We start from the raw sequence: 12,567 nt of genomic DNA on the forward strand, positions 1-12,567 counted from the left end.
TTTTTTTTTTTTTAAACAGTTGCATTTCCAGCACTCATTTGCTTTGACACTAGCTGGTTTTGCAAACCAGATTGTAGTGAACGTGATGATTTCTTGCTTTTGGGGGAGGGGGCCAATAAGAACACAAAAATCATCCCTTACCCCGATCAAATTCTGATTTAAATACGGTTTATTTTTACATCAGGTCAGCTGTCAGTCTTGATATTAACGCTACTTGCCATCATACTTTTATTTTTGCATCTTTTAGATGACATATCCTATGACCTCCTGTGTTGTCTGGGACTATAGGACTATAAGTCACTGCCACGTGTTCAGTGTGCCATATCGTAGTCCTACGCATCAGAGCCATGAGGCCTACAAGCAGTGATCCAAAACTCTTTTCTTGGACTCATTAAATGATATAGATTGCAGTCTAAAAGCCTCTGGATTTTACCAGTAATCTCAGGTTACTGAGGATAGAGGTCAGCTCTGCACATTGTCTGCATGTCTTCTACTGGTTGTGTGGGCAAATGCAATTCATTGACACGTCTTTAGTGCAATTTACTCCACTGACAAGCCCTTTGGATTCATATTGAGGTTGATACAAATGTAGATGACAAACAAAGATGCTTCACATCAATCCTTTATCTCTTGTCATCTATAGCTGGGATTTTCTTCTCTGCATTCTGCCCGTTTCCACTCTGTAAGATGTCGCCACCTCAATTAAAACATCTGAGTTGCTATCCTCCTGTTTTTGGGCACTTATTTTGGTCTGTTTTTTGCATTCCTCCCCTGTCAAACACAGGGATGAATCCACCCTGGAGAGTCTGTGTGCCTCATTCAGGACATGTGCTTCACTTACAATGCGTCTGAGGTGCTTTTGGGTACAAGGTGCAGATGAGAGGGTGTGATCACACCACAGTAGCTGTTCATCATCTGTGGCAGCAGTCAGACAGCTGAGTACAGATGGTGGGATGCAGAGGAACATGCTTCATTGCATTAATTCGGCCTGGCCTGTTCTCACACAGCAGGATTGATTACACCAGCCTTGAGTTTGAAGGTTTCGGTGGTTTTAGAAAGAAGCTTGCATGTTATGTATGCCTGCAGCTGCATGTGTACTGGACTGTACTGGGTGTCTGTCTGTACATGTAGACCAGCAGCTCCAGTGGTCTAGGGCTGTCCTGGATGATGGATCCTCTCTGTTGTTGAGCTGTGCTGAGGTTGCAGCTCCCCACCATAGTGCTCATCACTCAGGATGCCCCCCCTCCCCAACGACTCTCACTCTGTCTCTCTCTCTCACACCCACACACACAGTTCTCAATACAAGTATTCATAGGACCCACAATAGAAAATTCACTTCTGGGGACTGTGGTCAGATGGATCCTATCGTCTACTTATAGGATCCACCTTGGACATCTACTGGCAAAGACAAGATCTGACTTATGGGAGTTTGTATCACAGCTTCTTTTTTTTTTTTTTTTAAACACTGGCTTGCTTAATTCACATACTTCCCCAGAGTGATATCAGCTTGCAGAGTCTTTGAAATTGCTGGCTGAAGTTAATCCATCACATTAAATATTTAGTCACATTTTGTTGTAGTTAAAGCTACTCTTCCCTGTTGGTTGTTTGAAAAGCGTTTCTTATTGGTCAGTTCAAACTTTCACATCCAAGACATATGAGGCTGCATGCTGCATTGCACACGGATATGTCAGAAAATGAAACCTGGATTCTGTAAAAAGTTAATTTGGTACTTTCTTGCTTGAAAAAGGTCGCTCCTTTATGCTCAAGTAGATGCTGGTTTAGCTGAGACAAATGGATGTCTTAACAAGAAAACTGATGTGATATGGAAAATGTTTGTTAGTAATGAAGTACGTATTAATGAAATCAAAGATGCAAATTAAACAACTGTGGTCCTTTAAATTACCACTCTCCAAAATAATCACCAGCTTTAAACATAACCTTAAAAACTGGTTCTGAATCCTGAAGCTATCTCCAGAAATAATCTCTAATCACATAAATCTTCTTTCTTTGGAGGTTTACCTCAGCTCACACATGATATAGACGTGTACATATGGGTGAATAACTGTTTTGTGAAGTGAACTCACCAAGGTCACTGTCTGAAGAGCAAAGAAGGGAGCAGGGGGCTACTGTCACATGTGTATGTCTTTGTCCCGACACACTCACAGAAGTGACACTAGGTCAAGTCCCAAGGAAGTGGGGCAGAAGTGTCACATAGATTTTCTCACTTGACGTGTGAGTGCTGACATCCCGTCGTGGCCTGGGATCCAGGTTGGCAGCTGCAGCAGCAAGACTAACAAGCTGAGTGACAACAGCTGAAGAAGAAATAACTTCACGTTATAAAACGTCATCAACGTGGAAGGAATTTGAAAGAAGTTAGCGTTTAAAGCATTCAGCAGTGAAAGAAACTGAACAGCATAAGGACAAATATCACTGAATTTCTGATGCCATTAAAATAACTGACTGCGGTTTTCAGTTCCTCACCACTTGTGATTACGTTTACTATTCATCTTCATATGACAAATGGAAATTTTTCAACACGTCAAGTCTCTCACGCCTGTCAGTCGTCCTTTTATTTAACAGCAGCCCCATTTCCATTCTTCCCTGCCTTCCTTGTCTGATGCCCCATTAACTATGCTGTCCTTGAGGTCCCCTGGCACTGAGACTCCTTAGGGATGATTTAACCAGCATTGTCCTTTTCTCTAGTCGTCCTTGTATCTGATTATCTATTTTAATAGATTTGTTTTTGAGGCAAAACTATGCTTGTTAATCGCATCCTTCCCAATATCTGGTTTTATTAATATTAGAAGCAGTATGGTGGAAACAACACTCATCCCAATCCTCTGAGCGGCAAAGAAACAACAGTTTTATGCCTCAGATGTTCTCAAACAGGCTTAATGCAACATGACATTGTTCTTACTTGATCTGAGGTTGAGCACTGGCTGCTACAACAACAACACCCTGATGTGCCCGATGCACAGTAACTCTTTTGGAAACAGCTGAAATGAAGGTCACCAAAGTGTGTGTGCGTGTGCGGGTGCATGCAGGAGTACCCACTCTGACCCAGATTCTCCAGTGCAGTGGGGTACTGTGCCAACATGTCAGTTCATGGGTACACAGGACAGGGTGCACACACACTCACATTCACACAGTTGGACAGAGTGTGTGTCAGAGAAGGGCCAATAGGGTGTCCCTTTAAGAGAGGGATTATGCAGGACACGTGTGTGTGTGTGTGTGCACGCTCATGCCGTCAAGGTGTACTGGAGCACTGCCTGGACAGAGGACGGGTAGGATCCTTTTTCCACTTGTATAGAGACTGGAAATGAGGGTCTGTGGGGTTAACTATTGTTAAAAACAAACAAAAACATTCTGTCTTCTGTGGATGTTGTCTTTGTGTTTTTTTTGTTCATCTGTGTGTGTGTGTGTCTGTCTCCAACCCAGGTCCAACATCACAGTGTCCAGACAACCTGCTAACCCCCACAGGATTTCAGCGCTGCTGTATTCTTGTCTGGGCTTGTAACATTTTGACAGCCACATTTTCATTCCTTTCTCACTGGCTGCTGCTACCTACCAGAGTCCACGTCTCTCTTGTTACAGAGAAAAAAGATCCTAAATGATTTATGAATTGTTAAATGCATATGGACTATTTAAAGAATCATGCTACAGATGACTGCTTTACCCAAAGTACAAAACCCACATTTTGTCATTTGGTTCTCGACTTCATGATCCCTTTTAAAAGAGGCAAAGTACATTCAGTGACCCCCCATCATCAGTCATGGAGCCTGAGCAGTTCAGTGTGATTTTTCTTTAAGGATTGGTTGTTTTAATTAAGAATTTTTAGAGCCCTGAATATGTGATAGTGCACTGTAGTATTTTTCTTTAACAGACATTGCTTTTTTTTCATTATTGATTTGTGCTTTCTCCTTTACCTCCATGGGGTGCAGGCTGAAATCAAATAAAGCAAATAAAACCATCTGCAGTGCTAGATACTAACACAGAAAATATTTTTGGGCGAACCAACCAAAATAATCTTTTCTATAACGACTGAACTCAACACTGCAATTTCTTTGTTTTTCTCAAGGATAATATGACAAAACTGGAGGAGTAACTTGTATATCTTAGACTGAGAACGGTTCAATAATAGATTTTGAGGCTTTTGTTTGGGGATATTGCCTCACATTAAAATTACATCTTTCTTTTAAAGGTTATCCTCTTCATCTTTTCATAAAGCTCCCCTTGTTATTGCAGCTCTAACAGTGTTCAGGATCTAATATTGAGGAGCTTTTTTGTTTTCCTATGAAAGTCAGCGGTCAATATCCTTATCTCATTTTCATATATCGCTCCAGTCCCATAAGATAAGACGGTTATATCAAGCAGAGATGGAGAGCCATCTTTGGACATGTGTTATGAAAAAAATCACTTTGCCTTTAATAAAAATTGGAGGAAGAGAAAGAGAAAGACAGAAAGGAAGATGAGGTAGAAGGACTGACAGGCAGACAGTACTTGTTTAGCATTGTAAATGAGTGGTGTGTGCCAGTTCAGCAGTAATAGGCAGTAAGACTGCCCTAACTGGCCCTCTGTCTCACCCCATCATGCACGTCCAGAGAACAGTGGGACGTGGCAGACGTGCTGGAACTCCGAGGCCAAGACATTAAAGCGGAAAATTGTGACGATGCCTTTTACAGTATGGCTGTGCCAGGCACAGCTCTGTGCATCTGCATGCATTGCTTATGATAAATACTCATTCCAGCCGGATCACAATCAGCCTCGTCAAAGACAGGTTACCCTAGGTCATGGTGATGCAACACTATAGCACATATACATATGCGTGTGCATAATACAATGCAAATGCATGCAGATGCATCACCTGCATCTTAGATAAGTTACCGTACAAAGAATCTTTCTTTAACAGCAGTCCCCTCCCTAATACCTAGATTGTTTTTCTCATCATTTGTTATTCTCCCCATCTGGTATATCTCCTGCATTAGCCCGTTTTCATCTATTTCAATTCCATTATCACTTCTCTCTCCCTCCCCCCTCACCTTCGTTTTCTAAATCTAATCCCCTGTCCACCTAAGACACCATCAGCAAGCCCATCCTAATTGCAGGGAGCAGATTCTTTATAAGAATGGTGATTCTGCTGAGAGGAGAAAAACAATGGAAGCAAATGCTGTTTCTATTGATCAACCAGCGTCTCTGCCGTCCCTCTAGCCGACTGTGTTTACTGTTCCTGCTCAGAGGCCTGAGATGTCATAAGATTTAGTGGCCTGGGTGCCCATATTATCCCTTGCTGGAAGAATTTTCCATGGACGAGCAGAGGAAAGCGTAGCTGTAAATATAGGCTCCTCTCCTAACCAGCCACACATTTTCTGAATTGTCTGGGGGAGCGTCAAACCTGGCCATTAACTTCTGGCCCACACAGTGCAGACAGTACAGAGGGCAGTATATCATAGGATTCAAACTAAAGTGTGTGGTGTCAATGAACAGATCAACAAGAAGAGAAGGGAAGAGAAGAGAAGAGGGATGTTTGGCCAGAGTTCACAAGGAACACAGCAAAATGACTCATTTTCAGCATACCTTGACTCATGTACTGTACGTTTTCCTTTAATGAGCCCTCTTGGCAGACGCTGTGACAGATCGCCTCACCTCCAGTGACAGCTCATCTTAAGGAGTAGACCAGAATGGGATTGAGGTCAAAGAACAGCTGGAGTGGGCTTCGGGTACTGCCCTGCTAGTCTGCTGGTCCTTGCTGCACTCCACAGCATACCTATCAATAACTCTAATGATGATGGAGGACTGGTTAGATTAACTTTCTACACTGTTACCATGTCCAATCAGTCAGGGAGGCCAGTGGGCTGGGGAAACAAATAGGGGTGCATACGCATAGAGGAAATTACAGTTTGCTAATCATTAAAAAGGAGGATCTTCTGGCTGTCCTCAGAGAAATCAGAGGTTATCCCAGGACACGGAGCTTCGATCCATAGAAATGAAGGTACAAGTTATAGGTAGCATCGATGTATGACTTCCTTCCTTCACTCTGCCTGTGTGTGCACACACTGTGACTTGTTTGCTATTCTCTCTCCATCAGCGTGACAGCTAGATGAGGTTGTGAATAAAGAGTTCCGTCATCTCATCAATAGTTATCAAGGTCAAGGTCAGAGAGACAGACAGGTAAGGCGATTTATCACTGGAGGCAGAAGGTAGAACATGAAAGAGGGAAATTGGGGACAGGTGAGGGCAAAAACCAGCTGAAGAACATAAGCAATCAAACAACACGACTGATCCAAGGACAAAAATGCAGAAACAGCTGACCTAGCACACTGGGGAATGTTATAACAACTCAACATGTCTGTCTTGCAAAAATGATCAGCAATACTTAAATAGCACAGGTCTTCTCTTTAAGGATTAGTGATGTTAGATGAGAAGAGAATTTGTGACTTGGATGACCTGCGATAAGTAATGGTTCACGCTGCTAATTAGCCCAAAGATCTGTTCTTTCTCATATGGCTTTCCTTATTACATACCTGTTTCTGATTAACTTTAATCACTAACTTTGATTGAAGATTTATAATTAGCCTGAATAACTTTGCAACATACAGTAAGTCACATTAATACACTTGTCTGTTCCTCAGCGTCCTGTGTTTCTTTGCAATCCCCTGTCAAATTACACAAGTGTCAGGCTGACATAGTTAATCCACCACACGGTTCTCATGAGAATTTTCCACAGGCTAATCGTGCTTCAAAGAATAATTGGAGTCATTTAAAAGCAATGTGCGAATGGTATTTGATGAGTTCATTTTCCCCATAGACTCACATTTCCCAGTGATCCTCCATGCCCTACTATTGCCAGTGGCAAGGACTCCGTGGAGTCTGATTGCACGTGAACGTTTATACTATGAGATTGGGGCCCTTTCGCTGTGTGTGTCACAACCATTTAAATTTTATATCTTTAGGCACCAGTTGGTAATATTGAGATTAAGTTCAGTGAAACATGTTGTGTATTTAAAATCTAAAATCAAATTTTCTCTAAACATAGGTAGCTTGCTATGTTGAATTTGAGAAAGATTCATCATGGTACTAGCTCTGTGAGGCTGCGGTTGGACACAGTGGTACTTTGGGCTATATAAATGCTAATGTTGGATTGACAACATTCTTACAGTGACAATGTTAACATGCTGATGTTAACAGGTGGAATGTTTTCCATGTTTACCAATCTTAGCTTGGTGTGTCAGCATCGAAATATTTGCTAAATAGCAGCATAGCCAGCACAAGCTGAGGCTGATGGAAAGTCATTAATTTGTCAGGAAATTGGTCCTAAGTCAAAGCACTGGACAAATAAAAATTTTGGCATAATAATGGTATTAATGAAAAATCAAAGCTAATACAATTCATGTCTGACATGAATGTCGGAACCAAATTTCATAGCAATTCACGCAATAGTTCTCTCAAAACTACTAATGTGAGCCTAATGTGGCTAAAGGATAAATAAAAATGACCACCAAAGTGATTCATCCTCTGGGGACCATAAATGCCTTTGCTAAATTCCTTACCAGGGTATACATTTGTTGAGATATTTCTGTCTGGACCAAAGCGGCCAGCCAACATTGCCATCTCCGGAACTGTATTGCTATTGTGACTAATAATTGTTAGCTGAGCCCTGTAAGGGATTATAATCATTTTATTTGTTGCATGTTCTTCTCTCTTCCTCAATTCTTCTTCTTCCTCTTCTCCCTTCTTTATCTTGTTTGGTCCCACTCTCCCAGACTCTCCCACACACCCATGCATCATTTTTCTTTCTCTTGGCATCCATCTACTCATCGATCCATCCTTACAAAGGCCAAGCAGGTGACTAGAAAGATGTTTACGAAGGAGCAGCTCACGGCTCCATAAAAGGTGTGACACAGAGTCAGGGTTGTTGGGCCTGGGGTGACAGATTGTACCAGGCCTGCTTGGTGGAATAAATAGAGGCATTAGCAGCTCTACAGCTGGTCTATGCTACTGCTGAGGCTTACTGGCCTATGAAATGTGCAGCATGGCAGTGTCCTGGGCCACAGTGTGATGAATGACTTATAATCCTCTGTAAAGCATATTAAAGTCAGATTGCATGATGAATAGCAGGCAAAAGACAGCACGAGGACAGGAAGGTGGAAGGGGGAGGATTAAGGAAGTGGGGAAGAGGACTTTTAATAAAATATGTAAAAGAAGGAAATTAAATCCAAGACAAAAATACGAAAACTTGCCCCCCTCTTTTTTTGTACCTTATATTTCTAGTGACTGATGAAGAGAGCAGAAGCAATTTTGAATTTTTAATGAGTCCCCTTTAGGCCTCAGCACAGTGTCTGGGCTTCGTATGCTTCTTTGACTTAGCAGAATGGCTCTTGTGCACTTGCTTCACTTCACACAGCTCAGGTGTGCTCCCAAAGGCAATATTCAGATTTTACCCGTGACCCATAAATCTCTGAATGTCTGCCTCTCATTTGTAGCTTTCCTCGGGTAACCATGCACCATTTGCTCCTCTGATAAAATTAAACGCATATAAACTTTAGGTGTCTGTTCTAAATCTACAGGAATTTGAATCCAGTGTAGCACTTATGCAATAAATGTTACCTTTGTAAAAAAAAAAGGTTCAGTTACAAGTAGTTTGTTAGAGAAATTTCTGACATGTTGGCAAATACTTATTTGCTTTCTTCCCTGTACTGAGATGAGAAGATTGATGTTTAGTGTACATGTTTAAAGATGAGGCTACTGTCTGCAGCCAGTTAGCTTAGATTAGCATTAGGTTAATTTTAGTTTGCTTACACCTTTAATTTTGTATTAGTGGAAAAAGTGGGATTCATGCTGTGCTTTTGTCCACCGCTTGCTGTAAATCACTCGACGACGGCACAATGTAATGAAATATCACAGAGTGCCGGCCAGCACTTTTCAACGCTGAGTATGTGCTGTGTGAGTAGTAGAGGTCCCTCCTGACATGAATCACAACAGGTAATGAGTCACACACACAGATGCAGGTACTCGAAAAGTTCATTGAGAAGTTCTTTCCAACTCCAAGTACCTCAAAACCAAATGAAAAAAAAAGAAATGTTAAAAGTTAAAAATAATTTGTAAAATAGGGTTATTAATTTATTAATGATAGGAAAGAACCACGAATGAATGAATTTGGCAATTCCATAATTAGCACAGGACATAAATGTGTTAACAAATGATTTTGTCATTATTCTTTTCCTCCACTTCACCATTGCTTCACTTTTGAAAATGTTCGAAATTACATGGAAATTTCCATTTTCATTAGTAAGCTGCCATCACAAGCTGAGTCCTGTAATTGGTTTTTCATTGTGCTGATGTGATTTCAGTGTGATGAGTGGACATATTTCATGCAGGCTGGATACAGAGTGGCCCTGACAGTGATGCTGAAGTGGACCTGCACATTTAAATTAGTCGAGCTCTCTGTAGCCATGGAATACTGCACTCCAGTGTCAGCATTCACCGACAGATTGACAGAAGGGGTCAATGAGTCAATCACTCAACTCAAAAACCTGATATCTTCATTGATATAGGAGTATCTACCTTCAGTATTTTGCAGGATCTCACAGATGAGAAGAGATTGATTCCGGGCCTTGTCTATTTAATCACAGGTAGAGGGGTGGTATTGACTTATTGGCTTTGAAGTGGAGAAGTGAAGTGTTTAACGGGCCACATCGACTTCGGCACACTGAGTGAGTCCCCATGAGAAAATACACTGTATTTAATGTTGAAAAGAGTCACAAGTGTGTGTGGCTGTGTGTGTGTGTGTGTGCTTGTGTGATTTTATGTAAGCATATCTTGTAAATGACAAATTTGAAAGTGATGCATTGCAGCAGCATGGCTGGTTGCGTTTCTGGCAATGCTTATCCCTCATTCGTTATTAATATATTTATTATTTGTTTCATTAATTTATAGAAATGATCAATCACTTTAAATGTAGCCAGAATTAATCCTCTGGCGATGCTAATCATGTGGAGAAAATTTGAAACGGTGCATCATCAGTCAACTGGCTCCATCAGACTCTGTTATCTGAACCAAGTGTCCTCTCCTTTTAATTTAATTCAGCCCTCCTCCTCCTCTCAGTCTCTCCCCTCTCTCTCACTTGTTCTCTGAGAAGGAAAATTACACCGTGAGTTGCAGTACAAAATGCTTTTGGCAGCTTGGTCTGACAAACTACTCCAATCACTGTCTATTTCTTCGGCTTGATCAGACCTTTATGGCTTTACATTTAATTTCCAAAGCTGATATCAAACAGTCATCAATCATTTTGCTTTAAGTTTTCGAGTAATAATTATCCCCAGGTTTAGAATCACATCAAGGAGTTAAAAAGTCTGTCAACAGCACCTTGTTTTCTCACTCCACAATGGGCCTGTTTACTACTCCTGCATAATTTAAGCTTTTATGAATAAGCAAGACCATACCACACCACACTCTCCCTGAGGACAGAAAATACATCTGTGGGAATGCTCGAAGGTCAGAGGTTGAGCTAATGTCTCATTAAAATCTCATTTGCCCATCATGCCATCATGGGTGAGTGAGGAGTGATGGACAGCCTTGAGGTATTGATCTCCAGTTGTTACATTTAAAGGGAACCTCCTACATCAAAGTCTGTTCACAGTTCTTTAGGAGAACTACTGCATATGTGAAGCCTTTTACGGCTGCCAAAAATGTGCCTCAAGTGATGTCAGTTGAGTCAGCATCAGTCTGGGCTTAAGACTAAAAAAAGCTATGTTAGAAAGAAGTGAGCATCTAACATACCTCACAAAACACACATTCTGTTACATTACATTACGGAAATGTTGAGTCGTTCTGTCACACCTCTTTTAAAAACTGTACGATCATAATGTCATGTTTGCATCTGAGTTGTTTAGGTATTCTTAGCCACAAGATTGCCCTGTAGTGATGCATACATACACGCACTCACTCACTCACAGTCGCTCAGCAAGACCTTGGAACTACCTGGTCAGACACTTCAGAGTAATTAAACAAAAATAGCATATCAAATGGACCGTGAAGTGGGAACAGCAAGGAGGAGCAGGTTGGGGACTCGTAGGTGAAGTGTGGGTGAAGTGTGTGTGTGTGTTTGGTTGTGTTTGTTGGGGTGTGTGTCAGGGACTGGGAGGGTGTGTGGTCTTGCCCAGTGATGCCACTGGGGACCAGCTTGAGTGAAGTTGTTGAACTCTATGATGAATGTTGCTCCATAAGTGGGACTGACGGGGAACGATTAAACCCTTTTCACCGATCACCTCCCCTGCAGCCTGTGGGAAACCATCTGGGAAACGTGGTCTCTGCTCTCATCAGCTCCGACAGTGGAGGACACACAAAGACACACACACACAGACACACGTATTCAGTCATTTTTCTTGATCGTTGTTGGTTTAAACATCAGACTATCAAACTTTTACAAATATCAGTGAACCAAATGACAGCACAGGAAGTGGAATCATTCTTAAATTTTGCTGTCTAGAAAAATGTTTTGGTTCCATGATGATAGCTACATGTAATTAGACATCTAATCCTTTGCTAGTAGAGAATGCGCCTAAAGCCTCTTTGCTCAGTTACACTGACATTTCTGCATTTAGTTCATGTTCATTCAGCAGCTCATTGTGGATGAGCTTGAAGAGGGTAAATATCTTCAGTACCACACATGGCTGCCGATGCACCCACAGTTTTTCTTTTCGAGGACCAAACTTGTGTCCTTTTGTTTCAGAAAGGTGTCCCTACACTCAGTTTAACAAGGTTCCTCTATACTATTTAATCAGACAAACCCCTACAGTAAAGTGCACACACACACACACACCACAGGGGAACTGACATGGCTCTGAAGGTCACCAGCTACAATGCAGCTCTAATTCCCAGAGGTTTACATGACTTTCAGACACCCTGTTCACTTTTCCACTTTTATTTTCAAAACACCAGCCACTGTTTTTTCTGCAAATTATTGTGATACTCCATGTGCTTGTGTTCAACATGGGAGGGATTGCTGCCATGAGGGACAACTGGCTTCAGCTGGGAGACAATTTTCATGCTTGGCATAAACTCTCCTTCAAACATAGTTTGCCATCACAGCTGCACAGTTTTCTCAGTGTACAAATGTGTTCAAATATGGTGTAATGCCAAGTTGAGTGCCTACTGTAAATATAAACTTATTATGGTATTGTGTAAGGGCTGTTTTGGCAAGATGGTGCAATAGTATACTTGATGTCATGACTGAACTATGTACCAGACAGGGACAAGACGAACTGGCACAGGACAAAGGGAGATGAGAACTATATATACACACAAGGTAAGGGCACAGGTGGAAACAATCAGAGTGGAGACAAGTAATGCCAAATGAGGGAAAACAAGCAACGGGAAAAAGCAAAACTAACACCAACAGACACAGACAAAGTGACGAAATTAAACAGGAAATCTCAAGACAACACAGACACAAGAAAAACTGATTAAATACACTTAACGTTGTTTCTTGGACATGACACATATCTACATCGGTACAGCAAATCATAAGAAAGAGAAAAAAACGGTAATGCAATTTTTTTTTTCTTTTTT

This window comes from Scatophagus argus, chromosome 6 (assembly GCF_020382885.2).
Source record: "Scatophagus argus isolate fScaArg1 chromosome 6, fScaArg1.pri, whole genome shotgun sequence".
NCBI lineage: Eukaryota > Metazoa > Chordata > Actinopteri > Scatophagidae > Scatophagus > Scatophagus argus.